The following is a 15,212-nucleotide window of genomic DNA, read 5'->3' on the forward strand; positions in this document are numbered from 1 at the left end:
TAAGAATCTCCTTCCAACGGTACGCTCCAACAAATCGAATAACACAATTCGCAATACTTATTAAGCTTCCTACTGGATGGTTTGTTAAGAAGGGCGCGTCAATCGCCCTGAAACTGTTGGAGTAGAATTCACACCACCACAATCGAATCGGTAGGATAAAGAAAATGATAGTGTTTATTCCCTCCTAGACTCCGGCTGTCAATCATACCATCGTCCAGTTTCAGTTTGAATGATACCCTGATGCTCCCTCCCAACCTAGTATTTATTTATATAATAAAAATATATGCAATGGAGAAATGAAATATATCAGAACATTAAAATATGACATAATGAAATACATTTATATGGATAATATAGTTGCTACTGCAATGAAGAAGTATTTTACATATAATAAGATGCAGCTCTACACCTCCTCAGCTCACAACAGGTGGATGCAACACTGAAATGTATAGGATATATATTAAGCAATTATATATATTTTGCTCGAATGATACTAACAATAATGCTAAAAATTGTGATGAATAACCAACGTGACGAGAAATAACCTGCTTAATAATTATAACATATAATATTATTTAATGCTTCTGTTTCATATTAATTTCGATTACTTGCTTGGGTAAACTGAAATATTAAGCTAAAGGTAATAGTATATCATGCAATGTATAATTTATATAATATAAGTAGTGAAATTCAAAATGTATGTATGTATGCAGGTATTTCCTTAAAACACAGAAAATATAACAAAATACCAGTGGCGTCCCGTAACCTCACTATTTACCTGTGCATTAACTTTCAAAACCAGATTTAATGCCATATTCATATTCGAATCGGTTGAAAATACACTCAATCTTCTAGTTTACTCGATATCTATCTATTGCAAGCAATATATTGATTATTATTTATGTTTTGAGAGTTGGTGCACAGGTAGATCGAGGTTAAGGAAACGCCACTGGAAAATACAGAAAACCTCGATTTTAGTCACTCAAATTCTTTACACTCAAGCTATATATGAATATTTTAATTGCATGGTATGATTGAACTCAACTTTGCCTATTTAATGAATCCACAATTTATGTAAAGAATCAATTTGCTAAATAATCGAGGTTGTTTGAGCATACAAGAGTTATAAAAATAAGCATCAATGATTAATTCTTGTAATAGCAAAACTCTGCAAAGGTAAAACAATTTAATAACATATGGTGATATTCAATTTATTCTTTGGGTAATCCAAATTCTGAAAACCATAGATATCATATTATATTATTATAAAATAAATGTAAATAACAATGATTTGATGTTTGATACACCTTCTGTAAATGAAAATTATAGTTACAATGATATAATGAGATTTTAAATATGTGAAATAAAAATAATTTACTAGTCATGCAATATATAATATATAATTAATGTAAAATAAACATGTACCGTAAAACAATGAATGTTTTTCAGATTTTATATTTTTAAAACAAGTACTGAGGATCCAAGAGTTAATTCGTTAGTAATATGTTGAACGAAAATTAAAGTATTTGCACTTTTTTTTTAGTTCTGTGACCTAACTTCTGCATTTTGATTTGGGGTTACTTTGATACTGCTCGATGAATGTAGAAAAAAAAAATGAGTGAAACTCAAACAATTAGTTCTTTAAATATGAAACTTTGAATGAGTATATTATCAGAAAACTGTAAAAGCAATAATAATTCAACATTGAATTTGTGATGGCTGCATCGGAAAAACATTTCATAAGTGATGGTTTGCGTGCTTTTTCAAAAGCGCGAAAAACACGAAAATGGTTTTTAATATTTTTGTAAAATATGTAACACATACTATATAAAACTATATACAATATCAACGGAAATACCCTAAGCTACAATATGGAATCAATGTTTCTTATTTGGAAAACGCACAGCGAGTGAATTTATTCTTTATATTATACTATCAAAGTTAACCACATTATCAAAGATACCTCGTTTTACGGTACTACAAAATACAAATAAGCTCGATTTTAGTTAACCTCCGTACATTTAACTGATTTATTAGATATTATTGGAATTGAAACAAAGTCTTTATTATGCACCATGGAATCTTTAAACGCAATATGGAATGCTTTTATAAATATTGGTAAACTTTAATAATGAATCAATAGTCAGAAAAATCGAGGTTATTTGCACAGTTAACAGTTTTCATGCACTTGTTATCATGCATTACAATGATGTGAACGAAGGCTGAAAAAGTGGTCTGGTATTATTCAAAAAAATTTCCATCATCGAAGAGCTGAGAATCTACTTAAAGATTTAAATCAATAAATCCAGCCTAAACGGAGGACTCACGAACACAATAAGCTCCCCCGTCACTCATATTCCGAATCTGATTATTAAATGAGTATACAATTAAATATATCAACAAGTAATGGAATTTTCTCTCCGGGAATGGATAAATAAAATGGTTAATTGCTCTGTCATATAAACGTTGAACATACATTAGAGAAAATCAATCAATGTTACGTTGCTTCTTCCAGTTGTGTTTTGATCCTGTTTTAAATATTTGTTATTGAATGTATAATAAAAATATAATAGGACCTGGGATTTATTAAAACTCAAACTCCACGGTGGTGCCCTTTACACAAGAATAAGCCTCTACTGCCGATGATCTTTTAAACCTGGAAACAAAAAAGCTACGAAAAAGCGCTTATGCCTTCATTAAATTCTACTCATACTCGATGTTAATAAAAAATAATAAGATTCTCTTGAATGGGTCGCGTCGCGTCGCATATACTCCGGCCGCGGCCTAAGACGGGTACAGAATCCATAAAACATTAACATTTTTGCGCTACCGTGCCCCTTATTTCACGCTTGACGCTTTACCAGCGTAAAAGCCGAGGTAAAAGCTAGCAATGCTAAATAGTAATTACTGTACATAAGTAATACAAATCCGTATTTTTGGTAGCACTGGTAGCAAGCTCCAATTTCCGATGCGCTGCAACTCCGTTGTCAGTATATTCTAATACACACGTACACGCTTATGCTATACAACTAAATCGAGATCCATCGAAGAAGTGCGAGCCAGAGAGAAACGCATTGATTGGAAAACAATGAATCCCTCCATTTCCGTGTGCTAGATAGAGAAAGACGATAAAACGTTATAAAGCTCTATGCAGATGAGAATCGAATTCGATTTCAACGCTGTTCCCCTGCAAGCGAGTAGTTCGTCAGATCCAAAAGCGAGCCAAAGAAAGAGACGATCAGTTTCACATTACTCGATCTCCTGTCCCTGTCATGGATTCCAAGTCATAAAAGCAAGACAAATGACACCCGTGGATGGACCATCTCTTGCAACTCAGCACACTCACAGGAAGCCTGTGAAAATGCAATGGTATCCGAAAAACATAACTAAGGGCAGGAGGAGAAGCTATCCATTGGGAACATGCATAAATGACGTAGCATTTGAGGGGGGAGGTGGGGGTTTCAGAATTTGTGACCGGCCATGTATTGGATATAGCCAAATACGCTACGAAGGGGGGAGGAGGGGTCTACAATTGATCAAAAATATGCTACGTCATTTATGGATGCTCCCTTTCCAAAATTTTACGTGATACAGTTCATGGATGCCCCCTTAGTGAAAGAGAAAGATAGAAATAGGTAGATGGTAGAATGGAGAGATCTCACCAATATTGATATGCGTCTGTGTTCCGTATTAGCCGCACGGGCACGCTCGTACTCATAGCTGTGTATGTATTTGCCTAGCATCGTACGCTGGTTCCACCAATTCTGCTGCATCTTCAACAAACACAACACGAGCCTTTTTGCACACACATAAGCTTGACCAAAATCGAATGCTTTTAGCTTTTCGGAATTCACAAATGACTTCGTTTTTTTTCATCTTTTCCACATTCACTAACACAAAACAAAAATTTTGCATCCGCCATTTCTTCAAGCCCATTTCACTATGATGGCATTGGACTTTTTTCTTTTATCTTTCGTTCACTGCACATCCTCTGAATAGAGTCATTATCAGTCATTATTGTAATAATGTCTTGAATGACAATTTAATCACTCTTCCATGCAGTCGAACTAATAAACTCGCCGACACATATATAAAAATGCAGATATACCGGGAGAAAACTTATGCACCTCCACTCGCGGCAAAACCACGATCCGAACTGATGTAAAATGTGTGTATCCTCTTATAAACAGGAAATCCAAACTTTGCCTGACGAATAAACCTCTTATATTTAAACAAGTTTTTTAGAACGGCCATCCTTAATGCTGTGCCAATATGGTCTAGTTGTTGAACTACCAGGAAAAAAGCACTTCAAAGGATTCAGAACAAAGTTTTGAAGATGATTTTGAAGTCGGAAGGGAAGTAAAGCCGTTGGTATCCGATCTATGAGTTTCTGGGTCCATAGGAAGTATCTAGATGTGGGAGCTGCATTCCTGGCGTCGGTAGCATTAGTACTCAGTACGGAAAACAAGATCGACGGAAAACCAGCCAAAGAAAAAAAAATGCAGGTTTAGAAAACCTGTTTAAAATGCTGAATTATCAAGACAGGAACAATGTGACACTTAGATATATTCCATAACAATTAAGGCTAATAAGTTATTATAGTAGCTGGAGCACCAATGTTAAATTAAAATGTGATTTATTTTTAATTTGGATCAAATAAAGATTTTTAACTCTTAAGGGTGTTATAATAATTATCGACAAAAAAACTGTCATCAAAATAGTCTTATAACTGTTATAACTCCGTAGTGCAAACATAGCATAAGGTAGTAAATAACCAACCGTGCATGGTTTTTGAGGGCAACTGCCGTGGAAAATACAAATAAGACATCATTAATTGATTTGTTGATCATAGAGATTTCCCTGTGGACAATTGGCCAATGCTCCAATCAGCTTAATGCAAGATTGATGATAGGTAATGATTGTATTGATGAGAATTATGATTACGAAATATATAATATAGATTACGGCATGTGATTTATATTTCGCCCGTTAAATTCTTATGTATTTTACGGCAAGGGTCTGACCATTTTCCCAAGTATATCTGAAGCATATAAGAGTGTAACCGGTGTGCACTTGGTATGCAATTATTAATCGAGTTTTTGAAAATCATGAATATTGATATCTAATCTAATCTAACACCAACACAGTCAGTTGTTGAAAGCATCCTGAAAAATGATATACAGGGCGGACTCGATTATCCGGAGTCTTGAAAAAAATTTCACTCCGGATAATCAAGCCCTCCGGATAATCGAGCCAACAAAAAAAAAATTTTTTTTTGTCTTATGTGGTCTCATTTAATATTTTTAGTGGTCCTATTGAACGCTATTGAAGGATTATGGAATCGGACCACTGGTTTTGTAGATATGGCCGGAACAAGTTCCGGCGTTTATGGGCCATGAGGCTAAATTTTACTTGAAAGGAACAAAACCCATTAAGCGACACATCAAATTAAATCAAAACTTGATATCAAGATAAATGGTGGCAAAAATTAGGTACCTTGGACCATATTGGCTACTTCCGGGCAAGTTCCGGGTGCCTCCGGCAAAGTGGCCAGAACCAGACCTGAATAATAACCTATCATGCGACACATCAGATTATATCAAAATTCGATAACCAGATCAATGGTGGAAAAAATTAAGTACCTTGGACCATATTGTCACTTCCGGACAAGTTCCAGGTGCCCCGGAAAAGTGACCAGAATCGGACTTGGATAATAACCTATCATGAGACACATTAAAATACATCAAAATTCGATAAGAAGATCAATGGAATTGAACCCATGGACCATCCACTTGAGAAGCGAACGTGTAGCCAACCACGCCATGGGACCCCTCAATTTGAGAAAAATCGTAGTCTCGCGACTCTCACGAGTGTGTAGAGACAAAGTTAAGCTAGACTGAAAATCACGGCTACCGTGAAGGCAACATATTTGACGAGGTTCCTAACTTGACGCACTCGATCAATTTCAACCATTTTCCATTAATATTTTTGAAATATTAACATTGCAAATATGAGTTCCGGTGCTCTAGGGATGATAGTGTAACAATTCAACTGATGAAGCCGCTGCAGGCGAAAATGAAGACGAGAATGCAGAATTCAATGTCATGTCTGATGCTGACATAGTCAATGCTGTTCTTAACCATGATTCACATTTTTATGAAGAAGAAAGCGTGACGAACACCACTCTGGATGAAACTGCAAACATTTCTACAGCAGATGACAACCAAGATGAGGAGTACGAACCAGTTCCAGATCAATCAGCGCTGAACAGTATTGACACTATCATCACATGAATGATGAAAACCAATTGCCGTTGGAACGGCAGTTTTTACTTCGTGAAATCAGGTGAAATATTCTTGATAAAATAGTCAATTAGGATTGATTTATGATCAAATTTGCAATTCTCTTTGTTTTTACTGAATCACTTTACTGATGAACTACTGTTTTTACTGAAATGATGAATAAATTAATTGAACTACAAAATAAGATAAGAAAATTGATATAAATTTTCAGGTATGAAGCCACCAAAAGACCAATTCTCACGAAACCCCCCTTTAACCCTCCGTTACTCGCACCAACTTTTATAACATGAGTACTCGCGCGTTGTACTTTGTACAACAGTGTTAGTTTTCCATTGCCATTTTGCAGCCGAGCTACCAATCGATATGAAACCAACGCTGCCCATGTTTGCATAGTTGACGTAAGAGCCACAATGACCAAAATCCACTTTTTTGTTTCTACGCATTCTTAACCATATAATACACAAACTCCACATGCAAACTCATTTTTTTTGTTCAGAAACATGTGAGTAATATTGAGAAAACGATTTGGCGTAAGTGCCGTTTCAATGGAAAAATGACGTCCCTCCATACAGGTTGCAATATTTCAAATATAAAAATCCTGCTATTTGTCACATGTACACTTGAACCCATATCATTCAAGCTGCTTTTACACGCTTTTGCATTCTCAATATTCAGCATACACACTAGCTTTATACGTGGTTCGTCAAACACGCCATCAAGCCGTTTAACGTACTGAACCTTTTCTTATAGCGTTCGAGGCGCTTTCACTCTTCAAATATGATAATTTTTGTATTGACCTGTTCTGAAGTATTGAACGATTTGCAAATTATTTTCTTTGAATTTTTTTCTTCATATTTATGAAATCACAACAACGTTATATGCAGTTCAACATATGATATATTTAAGTCCAAGTTTACATCGATTAAATCAACACCGCCATTCTAAACATCTTCACCTGATTCAGTCTCTGGCAAATTTATCCAATAGTCACGTTTCTCCTCCGGCATTAAGGGCAAAAGCTTTTTAATAATAATATCCTTCTGAGATTTTTGGATTCTACTTGCTTCTGTTTGGCGTTGAAGCTGATCAACCAAATTGAATGACGGTTTGGAAACCTCCTTCAGCTGTTTTTTCGTCAGTATCTGTAGTGTTTTCATTTCGTCGTTGTAGTTATAGGAATATTGTATGTCAAAAGAACCTCTGGTAAAGATGACATGTTTGATGTTTGCCATCTTTGGTCGGTCTTTGAGCTTAGGCCGGGTGTACAGACTGTTTACACTGGAATAAACATTCAAAGAAATCCTCCGGTTCCATCACAAAAACTTGTGGCTTAATGTCACTTCCAGATTTTTCCACGCAGTCAACGAAATCAAGGAAACTGTAAACTTCTCCTCGAGGGACACGCTTCATCGTGCCCTCAATCGGTGCATGAAATGAATCCGCCGACATATAAGTATGCCCGGGCTCCAGATACTTCAAATTAATTTGATGGGTTTCAATGGCCGGAGAGTTGATAAGCAAGGCCAGCAAGACCATCAAATTCCAGTTCTTATTTTGCGCCGAGCAGTTATCAAGCCACAAAGTGATAACGAACTTGGACCCAAGAGAAGAGAAAAATTTGTAAAAAACACTGGCAATGTGATAAGCTTTTCGTCATGCAATCACATCGTTCCACAAAAAAGCATAAACGGGACCGTTCCGAGAGCCACCCAGTGGAGCAAACGTTTCATTGTAAGCAACGATCCTTTTGCAAAAAATGACCTCCTTAAAGGATTCCATTCTTGGAAGCTGAACCACCTGCATTAATATGATGAGTAAGAAATTGGACTCGTAAATTCATATTTATAAGTTACCTTTTGAAGATCCACCGAGAAAACCGATCCGTTCATCGTCACGTTCGACCGATCGCTGTCGTACTCCTCCCGCCCCGAAATTGCCCGTGCGATATGATCCTTCCAATTCGAACACATCTCGCATGCGGTCCGGTTTGTAGAAGATCCTTCTTCTAGCTTGTTGTTGTCTGTTTTAATAGAGTGTCCAGTTTGATTTTCGTGGATGTGATGGGCATGGCACCGTTCACATTCTTCGTGTCCAAGCTGTGTGAATTTTATGTTCAATGCCTTCAACATTTTGCAATAAAACCCATAACTGCAACTTTCTTCCTTTTCATCCAACTGGCGCTCGTTAAATAGACCGTACATTTTCTGGGCCGAAAGGTCGGACAGCAGATAAAGCGCGTGCGGTGCGTGCTCTCGGCGATAATGCGAGTTTGTCGGTGAGTAACGGAAAATGTCTTGTTTGACGGTATCTTTAAGAGTTCTAGGCCGGGTGTATCTTCCACGTTTCTCTGCTGGTGCTCCATCCTCATGCGCTTGGTCGTGGTATCGATAGATCATGTTGCTAAAGTTAGCATGATTAAAGATTACCTTAATTAGATATTTATTGTTACTAAGAAAATACGAACCTGCTTTTGATATCGTAGCCCAACGTATTCAGGAAGAATGCGCAGCATACATCATGTGGTACTCCTCTTTCGTCTTCAAGTTGGTAATCGTAGGAAAATTGTCTCCGCAAGTTCTGGGTAGAAGGATTCACCTGGCCACGCCGTCGTTTTACAGGGCTACGCTTGCTGAACTGCAAAACGAACGACTTTTGTTCCGTTCCCGACAATCCCCAGAACCATGAATTGATGTCAGATCTTCTGTCACGTCAAATTTTGCCGCAACACATTGCTCTGCATCCACAATCTTTCAAAATGGGCCTCCGGTCAGATAACCTTTTTCCCGGCGCTCTGTTTTTTCCGAGGTTCGCTTTGTTGGTGGCCTTGGCCTCGGTGCGGCTGCTACGGCTGGCTATGGTTGTATATCGTCTGTAATCGCAGTCGGCAGATCCGGATCAAACTCATCTTCCGAGTCGGAACTACCATAGGTCAGCAGTAAATCCAGGGCACCTCTTCCGGACATTTTAATTCTTCCAAATTGAATTCCTTTTCACTATCACTGAATCTAACGAGCTTTGGAGAAAATCTGTCAACGTGACCGTGAATGTTGATACTACTTCAAACACAGTAACCTGGTTTTTACGCCAAGCTATGCGAATAAACCTTCAGCAGAACGTATGTTTGTTCGCATAACCTGGCGTATGCGTTTTTGAGATGAAATAATTAAGCAATAAATCATAAAAGCCCAGCGGCCCACTTCTGACCGTTAATCTTTACCAAATGGACAGATTATTTGAATGAAATTGTTACAAAATATTGCTTTTCGGCTGCATACAACAAAAACGCGTTTTCCCACCAGTGATGCTGTTGGTGGTTACGTCGACTATAAGATTAGGGGCAGAACGGGTATTCATTAAAAAACTTGTTTTTAACTAAACAACCTAAAATTTTATCACAGTTAACCCACAAAAATGCGAGGATCTCGAGAAATATCACATGCGAGAATTTCACATGTATACTAGCGCTACGTAGTGAGAAAATTCTGAACTACTGTCCGCCAGTGACAGGGCTATGATCTCCTGAACAACTTTGTCAGAGACAGTAACATTCTATCTTGTCAGAATCTCGATATATTCCATGTTGTAATCTATTAAGTCAAATCCCACGTAGTATGGTCACAGTTTACGCGGTTTCCATTTACATTTTCCCTATTATCCGCATTTTGTAGGTGTTTACTGTAATCAAAGTTTAGCTTGTTTAAATCAAAACAAGTTTTTTGAGGAATACTCGTTGGTTTCAGATCGATTGGTAACTCAGTAACAAAATGGCAATGGAAAACTCATGTGTGTTGTACAAAGTACATTTTTTCACGGATCTTCAAAAATTTTGTTCGGTTGCCATTCACCGCCCCCCCCCCCCCCCCTGAAACGTGACATAATTAGTGAACGGACCATCATGGGATTCAGTTTTTGTATGTTATTGTGGCACATGATATGTTTGATTCCAAAACCCCTTAACGCCGGATTTTGTAACAAAGGCACACAAACACTTAAATAAAGTCATTTACCGATCTTGTCAAACTGAGTCGAACGATGTATGTTACTCGTCCTCGGATCGAAAGTCGGTTTTCCAAGCGGTTTATGCAAGATAGGTAAAAAATATCCATTAGTACCGTCCCGATACAATTGATGAATAGCAGATTTTTAGCGATGGGCCCAATCTTAGATCCATAGGCCAACATTAGAGCCATTTTCCCTGTAATATAGAAATGCATAACGGCGCGGTGGTCACTACCCGAGTCTTGTCACTATTATCAAGTCAGAAAAAGTAACAAGGACTAAAATGTGATCCTTTGATTACTGGAAAATCCTGATTCCCTAGTTTGAAGTTTTCATGACTAGGGTTCGGTGGTAGATCTTATTCCAGTAACGCACCACAAAAAGGTGATCGCCCGACGTTACTGGTTTGAAAAGATAGAAATTTACAAAATGGAACGATCTCACCGAGTTTAGGTCATGCAAGCTGTAGTTCGTATTGGGTCATGCAAGCTGTAGTTCGCAGCACGAGGTCCAAGATGCAGAAAACTCCTCGACCGAAGAACTCGTTCGGGTGCGTTGATTTCGAATTCAGCCAAGATTCCTGGAGAGTCGATATCACCAATAAGTACTTTCGCTGCGAACACGGCCTGACTAATCTTCCGCCTATTTTCTAGTGGTTCAAGACCCAGGAGTTGTCAACGATCTTCGTATGGCGGAAGGTTCACAGGGTCATTCCAAGGAAGGTGACGAAAGGCATACCGAACAAATTTCCTTGAACAGATTCAATCCTCGCTATCCAAACTGCTTGATACGGGCACCATACTACCGAGCTGAATTCCAAGATCGATCGCACTAGAGAGCAGTATAAAGCTTTTAGGCAGGCAGGATCGCGAAACTCGTCAGCGATCTTGAAAATGAACCCGAGTTGCCTGTTAGCTTTCGCAACGATGCCCGAGTAATGAAGCTTGAATGTTAAGGCGCAGTCCAGCGTGATTCCTAGGTCACGAACATTGTCCACACGTTGCAGAAGTTGGTGATTTATCGTATAGTTGAATGCCACTGGTTTCAGCTTGCGATGAAATGAGATAATATTACATTTTTGTACATTCAACGTGAGATAGTTTCTTGAGCACCACTCTTCGAAAGTATCGATTAGGTGCTGAAGCCGAAAGCAATCGGCGAAGCTACGAACAATCACATAGATCTTCACATCATACGCGTAGAATGATCGGCAGCCAGTTGGGAGGATCAGTCCGGCCTCATTCACAAAAATCCAGAATAGCAATGGTCCCAAGTTGCTACCTTGAGGAACACCGGAGCTGTTTGTAAAATAGTCCGATTGCTCTGATCCGATTCTAACACAAAGTTCCCGATTGGTCAGATAGGACTTGAACCAACGAGTTAAGCCCGAGGATACACCGAGTTTTTCTAGTTTAGCTAGCAGTATGGAGTGGTCAGCCCGGTCGAATGGAGCCATAAGATCTGTATATACAACGTCCACCTGCGCTCCAGCTTCCATACTTCGAAGACATAAAGAAATGAACGGAGCTAGATTTGTTGAAACTGATCTCTTGGGATAAAAACCGTGTTGTTCAGGAGAAATGTAATTTCTGCAGCTAGAGAATAATGCGTCGTTGATGATGATTTCGAAAACTTTAGAGCAGGCACTGAGTGATGTGATCCCTCGGTAATTTTCGACGTTTTTCTTGTCTCCTTTCTTGTAGATCGGGAACATGAATGACGATTTCCAACGCGTAGGGAACTCCCCCTGCTGTAATGAAATATTGAACAGCTTCGAAAGCGGTGTTGTAAGCTCTGAACAGCATCGCTTCAGGATGCTTGAGGGGATCCCGTCAGGGCCAGCAGCATTAGAAAATTTCAGCTTCTTGATGGCGGATTCGACGAGGTCTACTGTAACCAAGGTAATCGAAAAATCGAAAGCATCACTGGGAGTGTCCCTCACCGCTTCAGCAACTTGGGACAACGAAGCCGTAGTGTCATTGAAAATGCTTTTGAAATGTTCTGCCAGAAGATTGCATTTCTCAAGGGAATTGCTGGCGATTCTATCACCCAGGTGAATTTCGACTAGTAGCCCCTCCCCGTTTCGTTTGGTATTCACGAGTGACCAGAACTGCTTTGGATTAAGCCGTAAATTAGCCTGCACACGCCTTGTGTAGCTCTTGTAAAGAATGCGGTTATATGTGCGATATTCGTTGCTCGCTGTTGAAAATAATCGTTTGGTGAATGGGTTACGAGTACGACAGTATTTACGGAGGGCCTTCGATCTCAGACGCTTCAAATTCCGTAGTCGAGCATTGAACCATGCGGGTTTGGGAGAGGGTCTCCTCAATGGGACAGAATCAGTTATTGCCCGGCCAACGACCTCAGCGAAGTAGTTGACGGCTTCATCAATAGATGAACACGTGTCAAGGAACTGCCAATCTGCCTGGGCAAGCGAGTGACTCAGCGCGACGAAATCTGCTCTACGAAAGTCGAGTTCATGTACATCAACAGGGGGGTTATCGTAGTGAACAGAAACAGATAGGTTGATGGAAACTTCCAACGCAGGATGATTGGTGTCGATGCCAATCAAAGGCTCTGAGGCTTCTAGGATAGAACATTCCAGTCCTGCAGCTTCGTTCACCAGAACGAGATCAAGCAGCCGAGAGTTGCTATTCAGTATCGAGTTGATTTGCGTTAAGCCATGCAGGTTGAAACCATCAAGGAGAGCACAGCATGATGAGGGCATGTTCGAGTGAAGAGTTGGGTCAAGATTCGCTTAAGCAGGCGATGTGACCTTAGGAATTGTTTTATTTTGGAGGGGCTTGGGAGTAAACCCACGATCTTCTACTCAGTAAGCAAAAGCGGCAGCCACAAAGCTAGCCGAGCTCCTCAATTTAAACCCTGGGACATAATTTGGTAAAGTTTTTATGAATACTAATAGAATTATAATGCAAACAAATGAAATAAAAAGGAAGGATCTCACCCGAATGATCTGTAATTGGCCCGCCTCTTCGTGATTCTTAAGATCAATTGTTCTCGCAAATGGAGCTCCATCTCCTTGATCCTGATAATAACAAAATCAGTTTCCCCTTGCTCTGGCCTCGGGATGAAGTGCATCGGAATAAACGCACCGCCATTGCAGCATTTTCGATAAACCTCCAGATGTTGGCTCACGATCCCCGTTCCGATCAGCTCTAACTGTTCCACTCTCAGATTCAAACATTCCAATACGCAAAAACACATGTTTGCAAGAAACTTCACAATTTTATTTGTTGAACACGGGAGCAAAATTCAAACACGTCACTTCTTCAGCGCGACCTACTTTGATCGCTTTGAAAATCATGAATACTGATATATTACTTAACTAAATTCAGATTCTAGCAAGATCAGGTACCTCAGATGTACTTGTATCAGCATATGGGGGCGACAATTTTATTTTTTTTTTAATACCAACGCTACCGACGCCTCCACATTTGGACCCTATCGACCCATCAACTCATGAACCGGGTACCAACGGCTTTATTTTCCTTCCGAAGGAAGGCGTGATCAGAGATTTTATGCCTCAGAACACCCCGGCGGCGCCGAATGGGATTGAACCCAGGCCTGCTGGGGTGAGATGTAATCACGCTTACCACAATAATAAGCATATTAGCTTACAAGCGTGCTCTCAACTTAGTGTTCTAGGATGCACTTGCACAGTTATTAATTTAGAAACCTGTACCATTTTTACATTAGTATAATTGTGTGACAAGTACAATCATACTATATGCCCAGGGAAGAGGAGAAATTTTCCAACCCGAAAAATTCCTAGACCAGACCGGGAATCAAACCCAGCCACCTCCACCATGGTCTTAAAAGAATAATTTATTCTAACACGACACCCAGACCGGATCACCTATCAACCAAAATAGTACAGTTTAAAAAAAGTCAACTATCTATGATTCGATATTTTCTACAGGGCTGTTTCTCGTGAATACTTTTCTGTACGATTCTGTACAGCAAAAATCAAAAGTATGTTCCCGTACTTGCTGGACCATATTATTGTCTTACACAGCAACTTACAGAAAGCTGCAGCAACTTACACGTAGTGGTTAACAACCATACCTCTCATGCCAAAGTCACGAGTTCAAATCTCATCCTCGGACAAGTCACGAATATTAAAGCGACGATTAAAAAAATTGTACCGTAAATATTTCGTACAGTTTTAACTAGTCTGTAAACTAACTTTTAATTATATGAAGTATCAGTAATGTTCAGTTTAAATTTAAATTCAAAATAATGATAGTTCTTTTCTAAAATGTTGGCTCTATTGATCACAACAAAAGAACAAATTTACAATATGAAAGTTTGCTAGCTGGTATGCTAATATTATAACAGCATTATACAATCTTCTTAAACGCACATTTTGTAATTTAATAATATTAATCCACAGAATTTCTAACGCACCTCTGAATTCTCCAACCGCTCACGCTGCTAATAATTTTCCCGCCGCTTCTCACTTGCCGTTGTATAAAAATCACTTGGCGCGCTACTGCCAATCTTGTAGAGCAAATTCGCCAAATCACATCACACCACTCACTTGTCCCGCAGCACCAAGGACACTACTGAACATCGACCGTCCCACTGGGAAAGGATCCTTTCACCAATTGCTCACCGCATTCAACGGATTCCGAAAAGCAAGACAACACGACGAGACCGCAGAACTTTACGTCGCACCGAACCGTTTCGTCGCACAGTTTAAAATGAAATGAATCTCCGGCTCAGACTTAAAAACCAACAAACCAACAGCGACGAACAGTCCTCCCATCACCGCAGCGCACCCCAGAAGCATCCTATCGGGAACAGCATGCTGGGATATTGTATGCATATCTCTGCTCCTGCCTCACTCACTCACATAGCAGAAACGCGAGATCCTCTATATTGCCTGGA

At 39.3% G+C, this 15,212-nt stretch overlaps 1 protein-coding gene across 1 annotated transcript in view; it reads right to left on the reverse strand.

Moving 5' to 3' along the window:
• The window catches only part of LOC135711356 (uncharacterized), an 84,726-nt gene extending 69,735 nt beyond the window's left edge, over positions 1-14,991 (reverse strand). The window contains exon 1 of the mRNA XM_065234154.1: positions 14,730-14,991. The gene's annotated coding sequence lies outside the window, so the exon portion shown is untranslated. The remainder of the gene's footprint in view (positions 1-14,729) is intronic.
• Positions 14,992-15,212: the final 221 nt, after the last annotated feature.

This window comes from Ochlerotatus camptorhynchus, unplaced genomic scaffold (genome assembly GCF_037179485.1).
Source record: "Ochlerotatus camptorhynchus isolate MF236.1 unplaced genomic scaffold, CSIRO-AGI_Acam_v1.1 ptg000432l, whole genome shotgun sequence".
In the NCBI taxonomy this organism is placed as follows: Eukaryota; Metazoa; Arthropoda; class Insecta; order Diptera; family Culicidae; genus Ochlerotatus; species Ochlerotatus camptorhynchus.